Genomic DNA, 21,284 nt, shown 5'->3' with positions numbered 1-21,284 from the left:
CCAACCTTTGCTTTGTAGCAAATGTTGTCGAGAGTGTGGTAGCACGTCAGCTTCCCTAGTACCTGGATGAAGCTGTCTACCTGGATCCAATTCAGTCGGGTTTCAGGCCCAGGTACAGCACGGAGACAGCATTGGTTGCGTTGGTCGATGATCTCTGGCGGGCCCGGGACAGGGGCTGCTTCTCTGTCCTGGTCCTATTAGACCTCTCGGCGGCTTTCGATACCATCGACCATGGTACCCTACTGCGACAACTTGGGGGGTTGGGAGTGGGGGGCACTGTTTTACGGTGGTTCTCCTCCTACCTGTTGGATCGGTCGCAGTTCGTGTTGACTGGAGGGCAGGGATCGACCCCGAGGCGCGTCACTTGTGGGGTGCCCCTAGGGGTTGGTTCTCTCACCACTCCTGTTCAACATATATATGAAACCGCTGGGCAAGATCATCCGTGGTTTCGGGGTACGGTATCATCAATATACTGATGATACCCAACTTTTCATCTCTACCCCAAATCACCCAAACGATGCCGTCGACGTGATGTCCTGATGCCTGGAGGCTGTGCGGATCTGGATGGGGAGGAACAGGCTCAAGCTCAATCCCTCCAAGACTGAGTGGCTGTGGTTTCCGTCATCCCGATTTGTGCATCTTGTTACATCTTTGATATTAGGGGGAGAAATTTTAGCCCCCTCAGAGAGGGCCCGCAATCTGGGAGTCCTCCTGGACATGTGGCTTAGTTTCAAAGATCACCTGACGGCTGTGACCAGGGGGGCCTTTTACCAGGTTCGCCTGGTACGTCAGTTGTGCCCCTTCCTGGATCAGGATGCTCTATGCACAATCACTCATGCCCTTGTCCTTTCTTGCCTGGACTACTGCAACGCTCTCTACATGGGGCTGCCCTTGAAGAGCACCCGGAGGCTTCAGCTGGTCCAGAATGCGGCCGCGCGGGTTATCATGGGGGTACCTAGTTGCTCCCATGTTACACCCCTTTTAGGCAGCCTACACTGGTTGCCAGCTGTTTGTGTGACTGTGCGATTCAAGGTACTAATTATGACTTTTAAAGTGCTCCATGGCTTACGCCCAGGGTACCTGCGAGACCACGTACTGCCACCAGTAGCCTCCCACCGTCCAGTGCGATCCCACAAAGTTGGCCTCCTCAGGGTGCCGTCGGCCAAACAGTGTCGGCTAGCGACCCCCAGGGGGAGAGCCTTCTCTGTGGGAGCCTTCCCTCTGGAATGAGCTGCCCCCAGAGCTTCGCATAATCCCTGACCTCTGGTCCTTCTGACGCTCCCTAAAAAGTTGGCTTTTCCAGCAAGCCGGCCTGGCCTGTTAATTTTATCTAATTTTTTAAATGTTAGTGTTATATTAATTGGGTTTTTTGGATTGTTTCTAATTTTCTTTTAACTTTTGTAATATATATTTTTTAATGCTGTACGCCACCATGAGTCCTTGGGGTGAAGGGCGGCATATAAATCCAATAAAACAAACAAACAGTATAATGCAGGTCAGCACTGAATAATATCAGTGAGATTTCATGTCAGCCCTTTCCCATGATAGTTATTCAAATTTATGCTTCAACCCCTGATGCAGAAGAAGAAGAAGCTGGTGAGTTTTATGGTGAAACTTAATCAGAAATCGAATAAGATGTGCTGCTTGCGTTGGACTGGAATTTCTATGTTGGAATTAGTAAGGAGGGAAGTGTAGTTGGGCTGTATATCTTAGGAAACAGAATTAAGTAGGAGGAGGTTGTATCAGTCTCTGCTATACAAATTATTTTTTCTTTGCTAATACTTTTTTTTTAAACAACAAAAAGATATGCATGGACATTACTATCATTCTATTGGTTTCTACAGAAAGATTGTGTGGGCTGCTATGGGTTCACCCGGGTTTGGGAGAACCCATAGCAGTGGTGGGATTCAGCCAGTTCATACCACTTCGGGAGAACCGGTTGTTAACTTTCTGAGCAGTTTGGTGAACTGATTGTTGGAAGAAACATTTAGGGCAGAGAACCAGTTGTTAAATTATTTGAAGCCCACCACTGACCCATAGCTAACATTATGGCCTGTTTGGAGAACCTACAAATCCCACTCCTGCTGGCCCCTCCCGCCCCACCCCTCCCAAGAATGACCGTGCGACCTGTTTTGGATGTGAGGTAAGTGCAGGGCCCACACAGAGGCTCGGGGAGGGGAAAAAATGGGTCTCCCGGAAGGCTTCCAGAGCCCCGGAGAGGAATTTTTCGCCCTCTCAGAGGCTCGAGGAAAGCCGCTGGAGTCTGGGGAAGGCGAAAATGCTCCCCCCACCATGGTGCAGGAGGCCAACTAGGCCACGTCCACCATGGCCAAGCACAGCCAGCAACTGGGCAGAGGACCCGTTGCTGAAATTTTTGAAGCCGACCCCTGATTGTGTCCTAATGAAGAAATAGCAGAAGAGAAGCAAGTTTTATCTGACAAGAAAGAGACAGAAATAGAGTTGATATTGAAAGTGTATCTGCAAATTAAAGACATAGGAAAGGATGTTTCATTAGACACACAAAAGAGATTGGTTGATGCTTTTAAAAATCAAAGGAGAATTACAAATAATAAACCAAGAGAGTGACCTGGATAATTATTTTATATTGGATTTACAAAAGAGGTTGTTAAAGCTTAGTTAAATCTTGTAAGAGGGGATTAAAATGCAAAGAAATCAAGCTCTACATCATTACTTGAGTGGAATGAAGATTAAGATTCTTATAAATAAAAGGAAAGAAAATAAAGTTGGTTTATTTTATCAAGGATAAAATAGATACGTTGTTCTTTCTGCCCACTCTTAATGGGCTTTTGCTGGCAGCAAGACTGAAAAGCTGACACTTTATAGATTTGTTTATAGAGAAGATATGGGACATGGGATGAAGAGAGATGGTTGCAAATCAAAAGAAGATAAAAAGTTGCTAAAAGTGTTCATAGCTATTGTGATGAAAGTTGGAAGTCACTATATATTTCTTTTTATTTTATATATTCTTTTCTTTCAATTTTCTACATTTTTTCTTTTTCTTTTTAATCTTTCTATTCTTTTTTTCTTTTAATTTGGATTAATTTTATTATTGCAATTATGATTTGTAGGTTATTTTAAAAAGAGAAGAGAAACTGGGGTATCCTAGCTACTCATAATTTCTACCTCTGTCTTTGGAGCAGTTTCTGATTGTACAGAGGTTCAAACTAATTATTTTAAAAAAGCAGGAGGATTGGATTTATTTGCTTTGAAGGCCTGGAGCTGCCATTCAGGGGAGAAGACTGGGCCAGCTGCCAAGACTCACCGTCCCACCTCCACAAGCTGAAGAAACTACAAAGATCCTGCTAACAATCCATGATTAATTGCCAGGTAGTTTTTGCTCTGGGTCACAAGGTGATGGGTATGCGCACGCGGGGGGGGGGGGGGGGCGCGGTTTATCTTAATTACCAATGTAACTATAAAAGGTGGTGGGAAGCACAGAATGGCAGCTCTGACAATTTATTCATTGCCTTAGGGCTTTGTTGGTCAGTTCGTGCCGAAGAAAGAATACAAACTGCATTTACAAACCATTTCTGTGTTTGGCTGGTTTCATTAACCCTTTGGAACCTGACATGTATTTTGTCACTTACTGCTTGGTTTGGATGAAAGAGTGGGCATGGCTAAGAAATAAAAGCTTCTTGGAGTAACTTGACCATGCTTCATGGCATGGTGGAGTTAAGCTTAATATGTATCTAAAAATCATTGTTAGATGTGCCGAATTGAAAAGATGAAAATGATACACATCCGAATCATGACTGAAAACACCTTTGGGGCTCTCAGCACAAAAAGTATTTTATAGATCAGAAATAATAGGTAAATATAAATGATTAACATACAACGAGAGAGTTGAAATGGAATGTTTTACATTGAACATTGTAAAACGGACTTTGAAATGGAATTGTGTACAAGTGATGAACATGTGTCTGTCTGCTACAATGTATAAACTTTTTTTGAAATTTGAAAAAGAAGAACAAATGAAAGAATGCATGATAAAGTGGGCTAAGGTGTTTTGTTATAACATACAGATAGAACAATGGGAAAATATGTGGTTGAACAGACTGAAATTTATATTAAGTCATAATCATAAGCTTTAATAAATGGTGTATCATTAGTATATAACAGCGATGGCGAACCTTTTTTTTACGGCATGCCAAAATTGTGCATGCATGCACTATCACATGTGCTTGTGTGCCCACACCAATTCAATCCTCCCTGCCCACCTGTGCATGCGTGTGTGACACCCCCCCCCCCTGGATGTGCACCTGACTTGTCCCTAGGCTCCAGAGGCTTTCCTGAAACCTGGGGAGGGCAAAAAAGGCCTCTGGGGGCCAGGGGAGGCCATTTGCACCCCCCCAGGCTTCAGGAAAGCCTCCAGTGGCAGGGGAGGGCGAAAAACAGGCCCAATTGGCCAAAGAAACTTCCAGTTGGCCTGTTGGGGCCATTTTTCACCCTCCCAGCCTCTGGAGGCTTTCCTGAAGCCTGGGGTGGGCAAAAATAGCCTCCCACGGCCCTCCGGAATGGCGAAAAATGAGCTGGCCAGCGCTCGCATGTGTGCCGTATCTGAAGGCTGGCATGCCAGCAAATATGGCTCTGTGTGCCATCTGTTCACCATCATGGGTATATAACAACAGAAAATAGGATCTAGAATTCTGTAGAATGTATATTTTTTAACCAAAATCAAACTCCACAAAGTCATTGAATTGAATTTCTTAATAAAAAAGAAATGAATAAATCATATGCTTGCATTATATAACTTGTAAGGAATTAATAATTAAGGAATGAGCTAAACATCAGTATATTTTCTCCCCATAGGCTTGTGTTTATTTCTGAAAGTAATATATCACTAAACTGGGGAAAAATACAAGAAGTGCCAGAGTTGCTAAAAAAAATGGGGAAAATAAGAAATAAGCTGTAGGACACACAATTTAAATAATTAGAAACTAAAATATTTAGCAAGCAAGTGGCTGTTTTTCTCCTCCCACTTCTTTCTCTCCCCCTCTCCCCCTCCCTCCCCCCTCCCTGTGTGTGTGTGGGAGGGAAGAGAGAGTTTGTGTGTGCGGGTTATAGTGAATCCTGCAGATATTCTTAGGATGGCTGTTATGATATTACTGACCTTTGTAAGCACTTTTGAATAAGCCTTTGAAATGAATACGGTACTTCAAATAACCAAATAAATAGGGGGAGAGCTGGAATGTTTTAAACATTTTTTAAAAATTTCAATTCATAAACTAATCCCATTTCTTCTAGAGTATATTTCTTATTTTTATAAGGAAGCTGATTCTAAGACTTCAACAGTTGTACATTCAGTGTGTAACACTTTATTTATTAGGATATAGATGCCAGCTACCAATAAAAATGAAACACTAGCACATGACATATACGTATCATTGTCAATTCAAGTGTCTGGAGTTGAATGGCCAATACATCCTGGGGTGATGAGATTCTTTTCCTTTCATTAAACAGTCATCAAATGCACACATCCATGTTCAACAAATGAACATTTGACATGATTTAATATTTTCCAACCTTGTTTACCTTCCCATATATTGACCACATTTTCTATGTTTTTGAATTTATTGCTTTTTCTCCCCCAAAGTAATATTTTCTCTATATTTCTTTTTACAGTCCATATTTTTAGAACTTAGAATTGTATCATGCAATCTGAAGGATACCCTCTCAAACATAATTTTGGGAAGGCTTTGGATACACATGAATCCTAAAATTCTGAACAGAATTGGGATAATTGAGAAAGGTTTGGGAGATGTTTGGATTGAGTAGATTTCATATTAGGCAGCTTTCTTTGAACTCTGAACTTCCCTGAAATCCATTAGAGCTACATTCACACCATCGTGAATCCTTCTGAATTTGTTCAAGTTTCTTGCCCTGATTAAGCTACATGATGCTTGCATACTAGAGTCATAGAAATTGCAACAAGCAAAACATATGGATGTGTGGTTGGGAGTGAAAGTGCATCCTTTCCTAGATTTGAAAATCCCTTTTGTCACAAAATTGCTGTATTTATTTTTCTGAAAGGATTCAGGTTAGAGTCTCCTGCATGCTATATCAATTTTATGATGTTTTCACACAACTGTCCTTTATGAATTTATGTCTACAAAGCCTGCTAATGAACAATCTTTTTTCTATCTATTCCTGTGCAACTTGTTAAGCATAGATCTTTCATAGTGGTCATTTTCAATGTCATTCATTTCTGACAAAACATAAAATATAGCAGTGGCAGCTTCCTAATTTTAAAACATCAAAATTCAAAGGTATCTAGCACAAGTCTTTCTATATATACTTGGCTATTGCTTCTGAATATTTCTCCCAGCTACATCAAATATTTAAAATGGCACTTGTTTATTTCCAGTGATAATCAGTAGGAATTATCCCAATGAGAGAGACAGATTTTGGATTTCTGAAGCAAAATTCATGTTTAGGCTTCCAATCAAGTGAATTACTCTGCTAATGGGAATTTAAACCCAAGTTAACATCAAACCAAATCAAAATCTTTGTAATAATTATGATAATTATTTTGGTCCAGGAAATACAAATCAGATACTTAAAAATATAAAGGAAAATATTTTGCATTGATAGTCAAGAATAAAGGTTCTCAGGTAGTCAATGTTAATTAAATCTTAACAGTGGAACAGAAGAGTGCTTGCACTGGCAATCATATTGTTTATTTCCTTCATCAGAATCATCAGAATTTTCTTCATTATTTTCTATGAGTTATACACCATTCTAATCTCCTCTGAGATGCTTAAAATGATAATGCTAAATAAAACAAAGGCAAAAGAAAGGAGCACCAAAGACCCCTATCCCCTATCCATAAGAGGTGGGTTTCCCTTTCACTGATCTAAGCCTCTCTGGAATAGACAGCTGTTAAAGGGTTTTTGAAAACCCAATAGAGTAGGAGCCAGTCTGATTTCAGGTAAAATGTTATTCCAGATAAGAGGTCTGAACTAAAAAGAATTCTCCCTATATTCTCTGATGATGGCATTCCTTAAGAGAAGAACCTGGAGATTTCTCATTCTTCCACAGGGAGAATGCAGTTCTGTACTTATCTAGGTTTTAAGCCATGTAGGACTTTAAAGAGGACAACCGGCACTTTGAATTGTACCCAAAAAGGGATCTGGTAATAGGGAAGCTTCTCTAAGTGTTTCCTAAGTGTTACATGGGAAAATCTAGAGGCTCTAGTCATTAACCTATCACTGTATTGTGGACCTGCTGAAGTTCTAAATGGTCTTCAAATGTGTTGTTATGCATAATGCATTGCAATAAGCTATTCTCTCTCTCCTCCTTTCTCTCTCCCTTCCCTGTGTTTGTCTATGTGTTTGTGTTTCCATGCTTGATTGTGTGTGTGTTTGTCTGTCTGTCTGTATGTGTTCCTCAATTTTGGGTCCTCTACCAAAGGTTTGGTAGTTTGAGGGTTCTGTGCAGTAACTTAGTTGTGCCTAATATAACATTATTCTGCAAAGAAAGCTTTGATGTTATTATTGGTCTCTCTTGGAGTCACTCCTCCAACTTGAGTCATAACCTCAAGTGCTCCTTCTACTACTAAGATCATTCTGACTTTACTTTCCACATCCTCTTAGTTCTTCAGCTTCTCGTATTCTTCTTTCTGGTGTTATTATCCTGATGTTATTGACACTGCTCCATCTATCACCATCTCAGTATTCTAGTCCTTGATTATTATCACAATGTCTGGTTGATTGGCCAATACCTGCCATTTTCATTTGGACATGGATGCCCATTAGGAACTTCCTGACCTTCTGTGGAACCTTTCATCTGGGCTTAGAAAGGTCTGGTCCAGCGGTGTCAATCCAGTGTCCCATGGGCTGGATGTGTCATGCCCACCCCACCCTAGCTCTGTGAATGGAAAAAAACCATTGAGATACATCATGTGACAGCAATGTGACACCACAAGTTTGACACCCGTGGTCTAGCCCATACATTATGGAGATGTTCCTGTATACAATGTCAGTCACTTAGTTGTGCTATTCAGTATATGATGTTAGTGTGTTAGAGGGCCATGAATTAAGGTTTGGATGGCACTGTTACTTATGGTATGATAAAGTCAAAGTTAATGTTCAATTTAACAATCACTTTGCTAGATGTGCCATATTAAGAGTTTGGAATAAATATAAAATAAAGTTTTTTTTAATGAAGTTGTCTCTTTGGGTCTCCTCAGGTAACCTTTTACAGAAAAGAAATAGTGACAAAACCAGACTGGTGGACTTGTGGTAAAATAATATATTTCAACTCTGGGGATCCTACCTTAAAGTTGAGGGAAGAGCTAGAATCAGAAGGTTATATTTGCCATTGGTTTGCATATCAACAATTGAAAGAAAGATTTAAGGTAGATAAAAAGTGTTAGGGGTTTGATTTTGTTAAAAAATGAATTGGAAATCTCTCTGTGCGGCAGCAATGAACATATTATTGCTATGGTTTATTTAAACGTAATTGATATTGAATTTGGAAAGTGAACATGTAAAACATTGTATGATTCAGTGGGCAAGGAATTTTGGGTATAATGTGATGCTTGAACAATGGGAAAATATGTGGATGAAAGGTTTAACATTCACATTAAATTATAACTTAAAAAAGAAAAAAATTATAAGATGATGTATCACTGGTATTTAACGCAAGATAAGTTACCTAGAATGTATAAAGGTATCTCAAATGAATGTTGGAAATGAAAAAGTAAAGAAGGAAACTTTTGTCATTTATGGTGGACATGTGATAACGCAAATTTTTTTTGGAGTAAGTAAGATTCATATTTAATACAGAAAATTCTTAAAATGAAGATTAAGATGAAACCAGAAACTTTCCTTCTGGGTTTAATGGAAAAAGACTTAGAAATTCTTTTTGGAACCTTGATCTTATATATCTGTGATGGTGAGCCTATGGCACGCATGCCACAGGTGGCACATGGAGCCATTTGTCAGGGCATGCGAGACGTTGCCCTGTCAGCTGGCCAGCGTGCATTCACGTGCTGGCCAGTAACTTCAGCCTTCTTTTGAGGCCATTTTTCACCCTCCGGAGGCTTCCTTGAAACCTCCAGAGCATGAAAAACCAGCCCTACAGGCAAACCGAAAGTTCAGGAACAAACTATGGGCAAACAGGAACTTCGAGAACAGACTTCCAGTTTGCTCAGTAGGGCCGGTTTCAGCCCCCCGGAGCCTTCAGGGAAGCCTCCTGAAGGCTCCTGAAGGCTCCTGAATGCTAAAACCGGCCCTATGAGCAAACTGGAAGTCCGTTCTCGAAGTTCCTGTTTGCCCATAGGGCCAGTTTTTCATGCTCTGGAGGCTTCAGGAAAGCTCATGAAGCCTCCAGAGGCTGTTTTTGCCCTTCTCATGCTCCTATAAACCTCTGAAGCCCGGGGAGGGTGAAAAAAGCACACAAAAATGGGGGGGGGGGGAAATGCTGGTCATGCACGCATGCATGCTGAGGTTGTGTGCATAGCATTATGGGTGTGGCATCCCCTCGTACGAACCCCCTGTGCTCCCTTTGCTTTTGGCATGCGAGCCAAAAAAGGTTCGCCATCACTGTTATATATATATAATAAAAAAATTTGCGGCATATATATATATATATATATATATATATATATATATATATATATATCCGCAAAAAAATTTATTTTTCATTTTCAAAACAAACATAAAAAACCTTCTTTACATACTGTAGAACGTGTATCAATTGGTTACAAAAAGCTTTCGTGCATCTCTTCCACCGTCATCAAGTATAGTTCATATTAACTCTAGTATTTTAACTGAAATGTTTATAGATATTACCATCATCATACCTCCACTTTTATTTGACTATAATTGTTTAAACGTCCTTCATCCTAAAATATACCAAAATTTAGTACATAACCACATACTGGCATTTCATTTACTATTTCTAATATCCTCCATTAACATTGAATCCTATTCTAGCTAAACATCCATAATATTTAATAGCAAAATTTTCTAATCCTCCTTTCCAAATCACTGTTTACAATTTGCATCCAGTTTCTTTATATTATACCCATACATATATATAGATTATTATCATTATCCTTTCTTTATTTGACTATATCCTATATCATAACATTTCCCCCTAATAATCAAAACTTAACTGTGTCTAATTTAGTTCTTTTTTATTGTTATTGTTATTGTTATTATTATTATTATTATTATTATTATTATTATTATTATTATTATTATTATTATTATTATTATTATTATTATTATTATTATTAACAAGTTTTATTGGTTTTTACAATTTTTTTCAGGGAAAAAGGGTTAAAAAGGGTATAAAAAGTTTTGACAGCTACATCGTGCGGGGAGAGCAGTCCCCCCAAGTCTCACAACTTTTACAGACAAGAATAGAAATACATCAACATTTGAATAGAAATTAGCAGTTTTAAGTTTAACACTAAGTCATCAGTATATTTCAATAATTTTTTTGTATCACTTCCGTAAAGGTACATTACAACAATTGCAATAATGTTTCAAGTCACTTTTGTGATCTGAGTCTTCTAGTTGTTGCATCCTGCCCCCCCCCCCCAGTCCATTGGCAGAGCCTCAGCCCCTCCCTCCCTCATCTCTTGTGTACCATCCCCCATTTCATCTAGGAGAGCACTATGTTTTTTAGTGAAAGCCTCCGCCTCCACAACTGTATTGATTCTAATTCTGCTGCCCTCCCAGAAAATCAACATGCCTTCTGGTAATAACCACCTAAACCAGACCCCTTTATTATATATTTTTTTTGCTAAAGAGGAATATTTCTTCCTCTTATCTCTTACTTTCTTTGGAATCTGTTTAAGAATGGTTATTTCTTTATCTTTATATTTTAGTGGTCCTCCCCTTTGAGCTCCTAGAACCTCATCTCTTGTACTCTTTCTAAGAAATTTAACATGAACTTCCCTTGGAACATTGTGTGTTCTTGCATATGCTGAATTAATCCTGTAAATCAAGTCTATATCCCATCACAGCTGTTGCTTATCTCTATTAATGTATTCTGCTAGTATTGTGATCATAATCTCCTTAAGATCTTCGTTCTCAACTTCTGGCAAGTTTTGGAACCTAAGGAAAAAAGACATCCTTTCAAATTCCATTTTTATCATGTAGTTTTCAAATTCTACATTCCCCCTTTGGATTGTCTTAACCTCGTCCCTCATCCCGACCGCACTCTCCTCCAGTACATCTATTCTCTGTTCATTCCGTGTGGCTTGTTGTTTCGTTTCTCTGAGCTGATCATTTAAGTCTTTCAGTTGTTTTTTCATTTCATCCTGTCCCTTTAAGTTAGATTGAAGCATCTGGTGAATAGATAAGTCCTTTGTACTCTCTTCAGGGGCTTTAGGTTGTAGAAATGACCCCAGTTGTGACTGCTGAGTAATTGGACTAGACATAGAAGATGTCGGGGCCGATGAAGCCTTGCCAGGCGGTAATTTATTTGGACCCATCATAAAGTTCAGAGATAGTTATTAATCTGTGCAAAGAAATGGTGTCTGTGGGAGAGCACAGCTGGTAGAGATCACAAGGCAGGCAAATCCAAGGGAGAATAAATCTTCTAATACAGGACTAGATCAAACAGGTGAATCAAAATATTCCAATTCCAAGGGAAAAGCGTATTTAGAGAGGCTCCTGGAGATCTCTGGGGTGGAGACTAGTTCAGAGCCATAAAATCTTCCAAAGGAGGAATTTCATTCATAAAGACAAAGAAGGAGGAGGAAGTAGCCATCTTGGCTCAGCCTTTACAGGTGGTCAGGAAACAACAAGTCCAAAGTTCCCATACATAGTTTAGAGAAGAGTCAGTTCAACCATCCTTTCTCTTGCAATTGTGGTCAAAAATTATTTTTCCATTGTTTAAGGGAAGTGAAAGTAAGTTTTTAACTCTCTCTCTCTCTCCTGTGAGAGGGAGAGATTTTGCAAGTGCCGCTTTTCCGAGGGGGGTGGAAATTCCCCCCCTCCAATCTTAACTCTTCCAAAGGTTGAAACAAAGTTCTAAAAAAAACCCTGCAGTTCATCAATTGAGTAAACCAGTAAAAGACTTGGGGAGATTCCCCACCTCACCTCACTTCAGCTGCGTCTTTCAAATTGATTGTTTCCTTCCAGGCTTCGTTCGGCGAAGGCGCATGGTGGCATTCCGCACACCCCCCACGCTTTCTGGCTCCTGGGGCAAAGCTGGAGACCCCTGTGGCCACCGCCATTCCAGGGGGTCCCAGCAAGCCGCCCCTACGGCACGGCGCCCCTCCAAGGCACCCTGTGCTTCCCCTAGACTTAAGGGGAGCTCACTGAAACAGCGAACGGCGGACGCATGCGTCCGTCGCCTTCGGCTACCGGAAGTCGTCTCTATTGTTATTATTATTATTAACCTTTATATATAATCCAAAAGGATTTCTAGCCTTCCCTTCATGGATATCATTCAATATTCATATCCAATTATTGCTTATCATAACACTACACATTGCATACATTATTATCATTATCAATTTTTTATTTAACTATATGTATTTTCACTAAATTTAGCTAGTTTTGAATTATACTCTTCCATCTATCAACCTGTATCTTTCCAGTAACAAAACATTCTCATATCTTCTGCCATTTGTGGAACTAGTCTTCTAAACATTTTCTTGATGAAATCTGTATGGACTTCTCTTAGCAACTCTTTGTTTGTAAAATCTCTCATATACTCTTGATGCCCTCTTTCTGTTTCCTTGTTCAGCATGTCTTTGATTGTCAGCAGAGTTATCAATATTTTTGCCGTTAGGATTTCATAGTCCATAGATTCTTTAATTTCTTCTTCTTCTTCTTCTTCTTCTTCTTCTTCTTCTTCTTCTTCTTCTTCTTCTTCTTCTTCTTCTTCTTCTTCTTCTTCTTCCTCCTCCTCTTCTTCCTCCTCCTCCTTCTCCTCCTCCTCCTCCTCCTCCTCCTTTATCTTGCCCTTTGGAATAAATCTCCTCTCCATTTAATTCCTCTTTCGATATTCCATTCTTTCTTTTTTCAAAAATAAACCAATTGTCATAGATATTGACAGGTTTAATCTCTTTATATTCATTTTCCACTTCGGTTTTTTGAGTTTCATTCACCTCATTTTGCATTTGATAAACATCCTTGATTTTTTCATCATACTTTGCTGTTAGATGCTCCAGGTATTCCAGTTTTCTCTCCATTCTCTCCTCTGTATTTAATAATTTTTGCAATTCTGAAAATATTCTTTGCAAGTTTAAAGCCTCTACGTTCTCTTGACATGCCATATTATCATACACAGCTGCTCTCGCTTGGAAGGTCAACAAGATTAAAGCTTACGTTCACAAAGACCATTGTTTTCACTTTGAGTGCACTTCAAAGGGACATCTGGCCCCCCTTCCCGTCACTCTGTAGCCAAGCCGCAAGTCTAAACAAAGAAAATTCTGCCTGAATACACACAACTCCATTCAAGAAAACCTCCCAGCATTCAAGCAGCGCAGAGCTGTTAAAAAGTTTCTTTTTTGTAACTATTTTGTATTTCAAATTGAAAAAAGTGATCCAATCTTTAAATAAATTTTTCTAATGAATTAGAAAAGTATCCACAACAATGAGAGGGGAAACTTTGTTCTATAGATCACAGAGAGTCACAAAGAAAAGGTAGAAGAAGAAGACTTGATCCATCCATTTTAAAAAGCTTGTAAAGATTCCGTCCATGTAAAAAGCATTTTAAAAAGTGAGATAACCACTGTCCAAAACCATTCCAAATTTAATTTCGCTGCTTGATTCTTCTATTCTTCAATTTAAATTAATTTTTAAGTTTTTATAGGCAGTCTATTTTTTAAAACAATAAAAATTCCTCACCAGCTGGAAACACTTTCTCTTTCCATATCCTTCCATTTTGGAGCCACCCCAACTTTGTCAGCCTTGGCTGGATTTTTTGTCGCCGGCTTGAAGAATGCCTCTTGCTTCTTTCAGGGATTTTGCAATATCCCCAAAATCAGGAAGACGTATTCTTCCTGTTCACCGTCTCTTCGGGACGGTTTAGGTCCGTTTGGACCACCCAGTGACAAAAATATTGGCTGTGGTCTCAGAGCATTGAGACCACACAACCATATTGTTGTGACGCTGGCTCCTCCTTTCATCACTGTTATATATGTTGACGGCAGCAAACCTACTGTGTGCACAAAAATGGAAGGACACTTCAATTCCCACAATGGCCGAATGGCAGAGATGGCTAAAGTGACTGTTTTGATTAAAGAAAAGAATATAAGTACTTTTGTTGCTACATGGAGGCTGTGGAAGGTGAGGTTTCCACTGAGGTGGAAAAAATGAAACTTTGATTTTGGGTTTTACTGATTAGATTGATTTGTTGCTATAGAAAGGGCTAGTTTTGTATTGTTTTGGAAAAGTAAAAAGCTGAGGTTCAATGTTAATGCTTTATTCTACTGCAACAGAGAACGTTGGAAGTCAATGCTCCCCCCCTTTTCTCCCCTCCCTCATTTTTCTTTCTCCTTTTCCTTCCCATAGTGTCCTATATTTGTTTTCATATTTTTGTATTTTATTCTATAATCCAATTAAAATGTTTAAGATCTCTGCTTCTATGGATCTAGTGCTTAATGCCTGTTTTTGTGCTGCTATAATCAGTGCCTCAATGCTGTCTTTTAGTTCAGCCCTTTCAATCCACTGGTAGGATTTCCCAATGTCTGCCACATCAGCTATCAGCTGATGGTACATTCCACGCAGGCTCTTATCTTGCCATGGATACCTCCGCTTGATCTTCCTCCCGTGTCTGCTGGTGCCTCAGTTCTTCTCTCAGCAACTCATCTTTGGATGGCATCTTACTGTTGTACTCCTAGATATTCTGGGTTTTGTCCAGGACAATGGTTTTAACATCACCAGATCCCTCCCACCCTGTCTGGTATACAGTCTGTGGGTGTTAGACCTGGGATGAAAACACCTATAAATTGTAAGGAGCTTTCAGGTCTTCACATTGGCTTCCTCCAAGTCCTCTTTTGTCCAGTTCACTAAACCAACAGGGTTCCTGATAATTGGCAAGACATGTGTATTCATTGCATGGAACCTGTTCTTCCTATTGAGCTGAATCTTCAAGACCTGTTTTATCCTTTTGGTGATACTTGGATGTTGCTCTCTTCCTTGCTTCCTCATTGATGTTCCCATGGGATACCAGGGTACTTGCAGCTAGCTTGTCTGTCTGTTTGTCGGTCTATCTGTCTGTTTTTTCATCATTTAATGGAGAATAATATTAAAATAGTGCATACAAAACTGGGTTTTATAAAGAGTTAGACAGAATGAACTAGGGAAGTAAAACTGCCTGAAATTGTCAGCCTCCTGTTGCTCTATTAAAGTTTAAGGTAAACTCCGCTCTCCAGGTTGTAACCTGACATCCCTCTTGATGAAAAGCCTTTGTACTAATGTGTTTGGTCTCTTTTACAACTGCCTTGTGTTCTCCAGCTACAGGGCATTAAAATCCACAATTCTACGCCTCATTTGGGTGCCTTAGGGTTTTAATGAGAATGGAAAATGACCCTGCATGAATCAATGCTTTTGACAGGGACTGTAATGAGAATAGTAAATGGTGACAAATGAAACCATTTTGTTTCTTCTTTAGAAGTCTCATCATATGGCTCTTTAGTTGTCATGCAGGGAGGAAAGCCGTTATATAAAGGACTGCTGCAAATACATACTTGCAAATTCTTTTTTTTTTTTAGCAAGATGATGTTGCTAAATTGACCACACATTTCAGCAGGTGTATGTTCATATCAGAGAGTTTACCTTTTAATCTGAACTCTCATAGTCTATGAGAAATGGGTAGATGGGCCAGTAATTAGATTTACCAGTCTGTATTGCAGGATCTATACTTAAGATCACTCATGGAATTTCATCTATTCAGAGCTGTGTGATAAAAGAGAGAGAAGCTGCTATCTTATTTTTAACATTTAAACACAGTATCAGTGAGGATAGTTATAAAGCAGTTCATTGTGTTACAGTAATTTAAGTATATGTTTCCAGAGTGCTAAAATGTTATTTCATAAATGTCAGTTCAAGTCTTTAATATGGATCCCACCACACCTGTCGCCCTTTGCATGACTTGGGCTTTCTATTTCATCCTTTCTTCCCAAGCCATAGTTATTTACCATACTAAGTAGGAAGTGTGGAACAAGTCTGAACAGACTAGCTTATGGACAACTGTGTAAGGCTGTCCTATGAATTCACAGAAGACAATTTCCATTAAGCCCTGTGGTTTAGCATACTATTCTACTAAATTGAATAAAGGCCCAATTCAGTAATTGAAGCAATTTCCTCTAGGAATACCACCAAACAAAAATACTATCACTTCTAATTGGCTTTTTTTAAGGGAGACGATGACATGCTCATTATATATTTCTGCTTTGTGTTTACTAACCATTAATTCCTCATGAGTGATCATTATAATTTTAGGTGCTTATTTTTTTCAGGAGACCTTTTCATACAAACCTAATGTCTTATATGATTTAACCCTTTCCATGTTGAGAGAGAAACACCTGTTTTGCTAAAGAGAGTTTTTCAGGGAAAATGTTTAATATGAATTGGAAGAAATTCAAGTTTTATGGGGGAAAAAACCATTATATCACAATAGATCTTTGGGCTGCAATTCTACAGGAGTTTCAAGTATTTTGGATCATAATGGGATAAAAGACAATAGAGTGTCCTTTGAATATAATACTGTACTCTCAAAGTATACCTTTGCATGTTCTCCTTGGAAAAGCAATTTTATGCTTCTGTAGAATGGTAAGTTGCCTGAGCCATCAAGAGCCAATGCACAGCGGTTTTTAACTGGAGAGAAACAGGGCTTAAACCAGAAAGTTTGGTTACACTTCATTTTTTTCCTGAGCTTTGCTCTCTGAGTGGGGTTTGTTACAGTAATGATTATTATCAGAAAATATTTTTCTCTTTAAAGACACTTTTTAATATAAATCTGCCCTCTTCTTTCAAAGTAAACCTTTATAAACAAACAATAATGGGCATATTTGGTCTGGGAATCAATTACATAAATGTATATACACATGTACATAAATTATATGTATGTAAAATTGTAAGATACATTATGGTAGCCTGTTCTGAGCCATTTAGAATATTTGGTTAAATATTCTAAATGGCTTATTGCATATGGCACAGCAGCTAAAATTACTTAGCAATTAAGCTTCATTTGCTTCTTTAGAAAGCAAAATAAAATTAATATTAAAATGTCGACTTGGTTCACTGTCTTCTAACAACTGTATTCAGATAATGAATTTATTTATTTATTTATTATTCATGCTTCTAGACCGCCCCCTCTCCCAAAAAGGGACTCGGGGCGGTGTACAGTCCATGCAAAATACATCAAAATACAATAAAAATTGAATATGTACAGTTGGAATGGAGGAGGTTAAAAATGGAATTAAAAGAACTGTACAAAGCAATATATATAAATATAGGATTTTGAACCCCAAAAACACACACAATAAGTTAAAAACAATACCCCTAAAATAACCAGTTAATACATTTGCCAGGAGGGACAGTTGTAATTATGCCAGGCCTGCTAATCGGAACAGGTGAGTCTTCAATTTTTGCCGGAAGGAGCGGAGGTCAGTAGTGATTCTAATGTCGGGGGGGAGGTCATTCCAGAGGGTTGGGCCCATCACAGAGAAGGCCCTACTCCTTGGTGTCGCCCGTTGGCATTGCCTAGTGGACGGCACCAGGAGAAGTCCCTCTCTGTGTGAGCGAATTGGCCGCAGGGATGTATGTGGGAGGATGCGATCCCGCAAGTAACTAGGTCCCGTACCATGGAGCGCTTTAAAGATGGTAATCAGCACCTTGAAACGCACCCGAAAAACCACAGGTAGCCAGTGCAGCTCGCGCAGGAGAGGTGTTACGTGGGAGTATCTCGTACTCCCCATCACAGCCCGCGCGGCTGCGTTCTGAACTAACTGCAGTCTCCGGGCGCGTCCCAAGGGCAGCCCCATGTAGAGAGCGTTGCAGTAATCCAGGCGGGACGTCACCAACGCATGAGTGACCGTGCGTAGGGCATCCCGGTCCAGTAGGGGGCGCAATTGGCGCACCAGGCGAACCTGGTGGAACGCCCCCCTTGCCACGGCTGCCACATGGTCATCCATTGACAGCCGGGCATCAAGGAGGACGCCCAAATTGCGCGCCCGTTCCACAGGGGGCAATTGTTCGCCCCCTATGGCCAGCGATGGAATCAACTGGCTGAACCGAGGTGCCGGTAGCCACAGCCACTCGGTCTTGGAGGGGTTGAGTTTGAGTCTGTTGTCCCCCATCCAGACCCCGACGGCTTCCAAACACCGGGACATCACTTCGACAGCCTCGTTGGGGTGGTTTGGGGTTGAAATATACAGCTGGGTATCATCAGCTTAGAAGTGACACTCAACCCCAAAACCACGGATGATCTCACCCAGCGGCTTCACATATGTGTTGAACAGGAGAGGCGAGAGGACCGACCCCTGTGGCACTCCACAAGTGAGTGGCCTCGGGGTCGACCTCTGTCCCCCTGTCAACACACATTGCTTCCGGTCGGAGAGGTAGGAGCCGAACCACCGCAGAACGGTACCTCCGACTCCTATCCCCTCCAACCGGCGCAATAGGATACCATGGTCGATGGTATCAAAAGCCGCCGAGAGGTCTAATAGGACCAGGATAGAGGAACAACCTCTATCTCTGGCCCTCCAGAGATCATCGACCAACGCGACCAAGGCTGTCTCCGTGCTGTGCCCGGGTCGGAAGCCGGACTGGCGTGAGTCTAGATAATCGGATTCGTCAAGGTGTCGTGGAAACTGCTGCGCCACCACATTCTCAACAACCTTTGCTAAAAAGGGAAGGTTGGAGACTGGACGGTGATTAGCTAGCTCCGTTGGGTCAAGCGAAGGCCCCTTAAGTAAGGGCCTCACCACCGCCTCCTTCAAGGCGGTTGGCAAGGATCCCTCACCCAATGAGGCATTCACCAGGCCCAGAAGCCAGCCTCGGGTCACCTCCCAAGATGCCAGTACCAACCAGGAGGGACACGGTCCATTAAACATGTGGTGGGTCGTAGCCGTCCACGCAACCTATCCAAATCCTCGGGGGCAACAGAATCAAATTCCTCCCAGGATGGTCTCACAAGACTCGCTGTTGGCGGCCCGTCTGGTCCACTGAGGGGGGCCCATCCACTCCGGATCTGAGCGACTTTGTCCTGCAGATATTCCCCAAACTCCTCTGCTCTGCCCTGCAAGGGTGCCCCCCGTGTCCTCTGTGACAAGAGGGAGCGGGTCACCCTAAACAGGGCGGCAGGGCGGTTATCAGCGGATGCAATAAGAGCGGCGCAATATCTACGTTTGGCCGCCCTTAATGCCACAAGGTAGGTCCATAAATAGGCTCTTACCTGTGTTCGATCAGATTCGGAGCGTGAGGACCTCCACCTGCTCTCTAGACGTCTCCTATGGCGCTTCATCACCCTCAGCTCCTCGGTATACCAAGGAGCCCGGGTGGGTCACTGTTGCAGGAGAGGTCGCAAAGGCGCAACCTGGTCCAAGGCAATCTCAATCTTACACGGGAAAAGACCCAAATACAACAAAACCAGCATACCTACACCTGTGAAAATCTACGAAAACATATATATATATATATATATATATATATATATATATATATATATATATATATATATATATATATATATATATATATATATATATATATATATATATATATATATATATATATATATATATATATATATATCAGTGACGTGCGGTGAGGGTTATGGCTGGTGAGGCTGGTGACGTCATCAGGAAGGCGGGGAATGGGACCACGTGTGCAGGAGGCTGAGGCAGCCTCAGCCTCCAGCACACATGGTCCCATTCTCCGCCTTCCTGAGTGAACATTAAGGGGACTGCGGAGTGCACTGATCCGCATAGCATTGCTTCCTCCACCGGCGCCAGTCCCTCACCCCCCACTCCTTCAAGGTCTCCCACCAACCCAAAGCCCGATCCCCAGCTCCCTTGGGCAAGGCTTGAGCGAGGTGAATGGGAAAGCAATGAAAGGGGCTGCGCTTTCACCCCGCTCAAGCCTTGCCGCCTGCAGCCACTGCCCGCCCTCACTGCCCCTTTCGTTGCTTTCCCGCCTGCCCTTGCTGCCCCTTTCGTTGCTTTCCCATTCAGACGGCTGCGCTTCCCATTCCCACTTCCCATTCAGGCAGCTTCCCATGCAGGCAGCAAGGCTTCAGCGGGGTGAAAGAGCAGCCCCTTTCGTTGCTTTCCCATTCAGGCGGCTGAGCTTTTGTCCCTTTGTCATCCGGCAGCGCCAACAACATTTCTGCCTCTGCCCTCCGCAGCTCCCGGGCGCACCCGGATGGAGGTAGCCAGAATGGCGCCGACAACATTTCTGCCTCCCAGGCGCGGCCGGACAGATGTATATAACAGTATATAATATTATATATATATATATATATATATATATATATATATATATATATATAGTATATAATATTATATGCTATTATTTCATGAAGAGAGGTGAGGCTCTGCCTCCCCTGCCTCCCCTGACCGCACGTCCCTGATATATATATATATATATATATATATATATATATATATATATATATATATATATATATATATATATATATATATATGATATGAGACTTTATGTAAATTGCAAGTGAAGACTATTGTGAGGAGGCACAAAAGCTTGGTAACCAATCGACACACTGTAGGAAATTTGAGGGTGATTTTTATACTTTGTGTGTGTCTATGTTTGTTTGTTTTATGATTGTTTAAAAATAAAAACTAAAAAGAAAGTGAATTTTTAAAAGTTGCATGGTATCCTTGAGTGGTTCAGTAAGGATGATTTACCCAGGATCAAGGCTGAAATAGATGATTTTAGCCTTGAGGATGCAGCACAAGTTGAAGGTTTTGCATTCTCTTGTTAAACCACTGTCCCCCCCCCCATCTATTCTCCCTCATCTCTACTACCTTTTTAAAAATCACACATCTTTATAATGCAAGATAACAATGTACTGATGTTATCACTGGTAGAGGAAATGGAATGCTAAAAATGGCAGGGGCTGGCAATGCCAGGCAAAGGATGGATGCCAAGGTTTAATGCACTGTGAGGAGAGGTTAAAGCCTACATGGTGCAACAGAAGGATTGAAAATGTTGGTGAGTCAGGAATGGTGAGGTTTTTTTCTCTTTTAGGAAATAAAATCAGTTTGGCTGGAACAAGAATGATCAGTTCTTTACACATGAGTGCCTTTTCCCTTCTAAGGAAAAGTT

The sequence above is a fragment of the Natrix helvetica genome (assembly GCF_964273705.1).
Source record: "Natrix helvetica genome assembly, chromosome: 4".
Lineage (NCBI taxonomy): Eukaryota > Metazoa > Chordata > Lepidosauria > Squamata > Natricidae > Natrix > Natrix helvetica.
The sequence above is the reverse complement of the archived record's forward strand: the minus strand, read 5'-3'. Positions refer to the sequence as shown.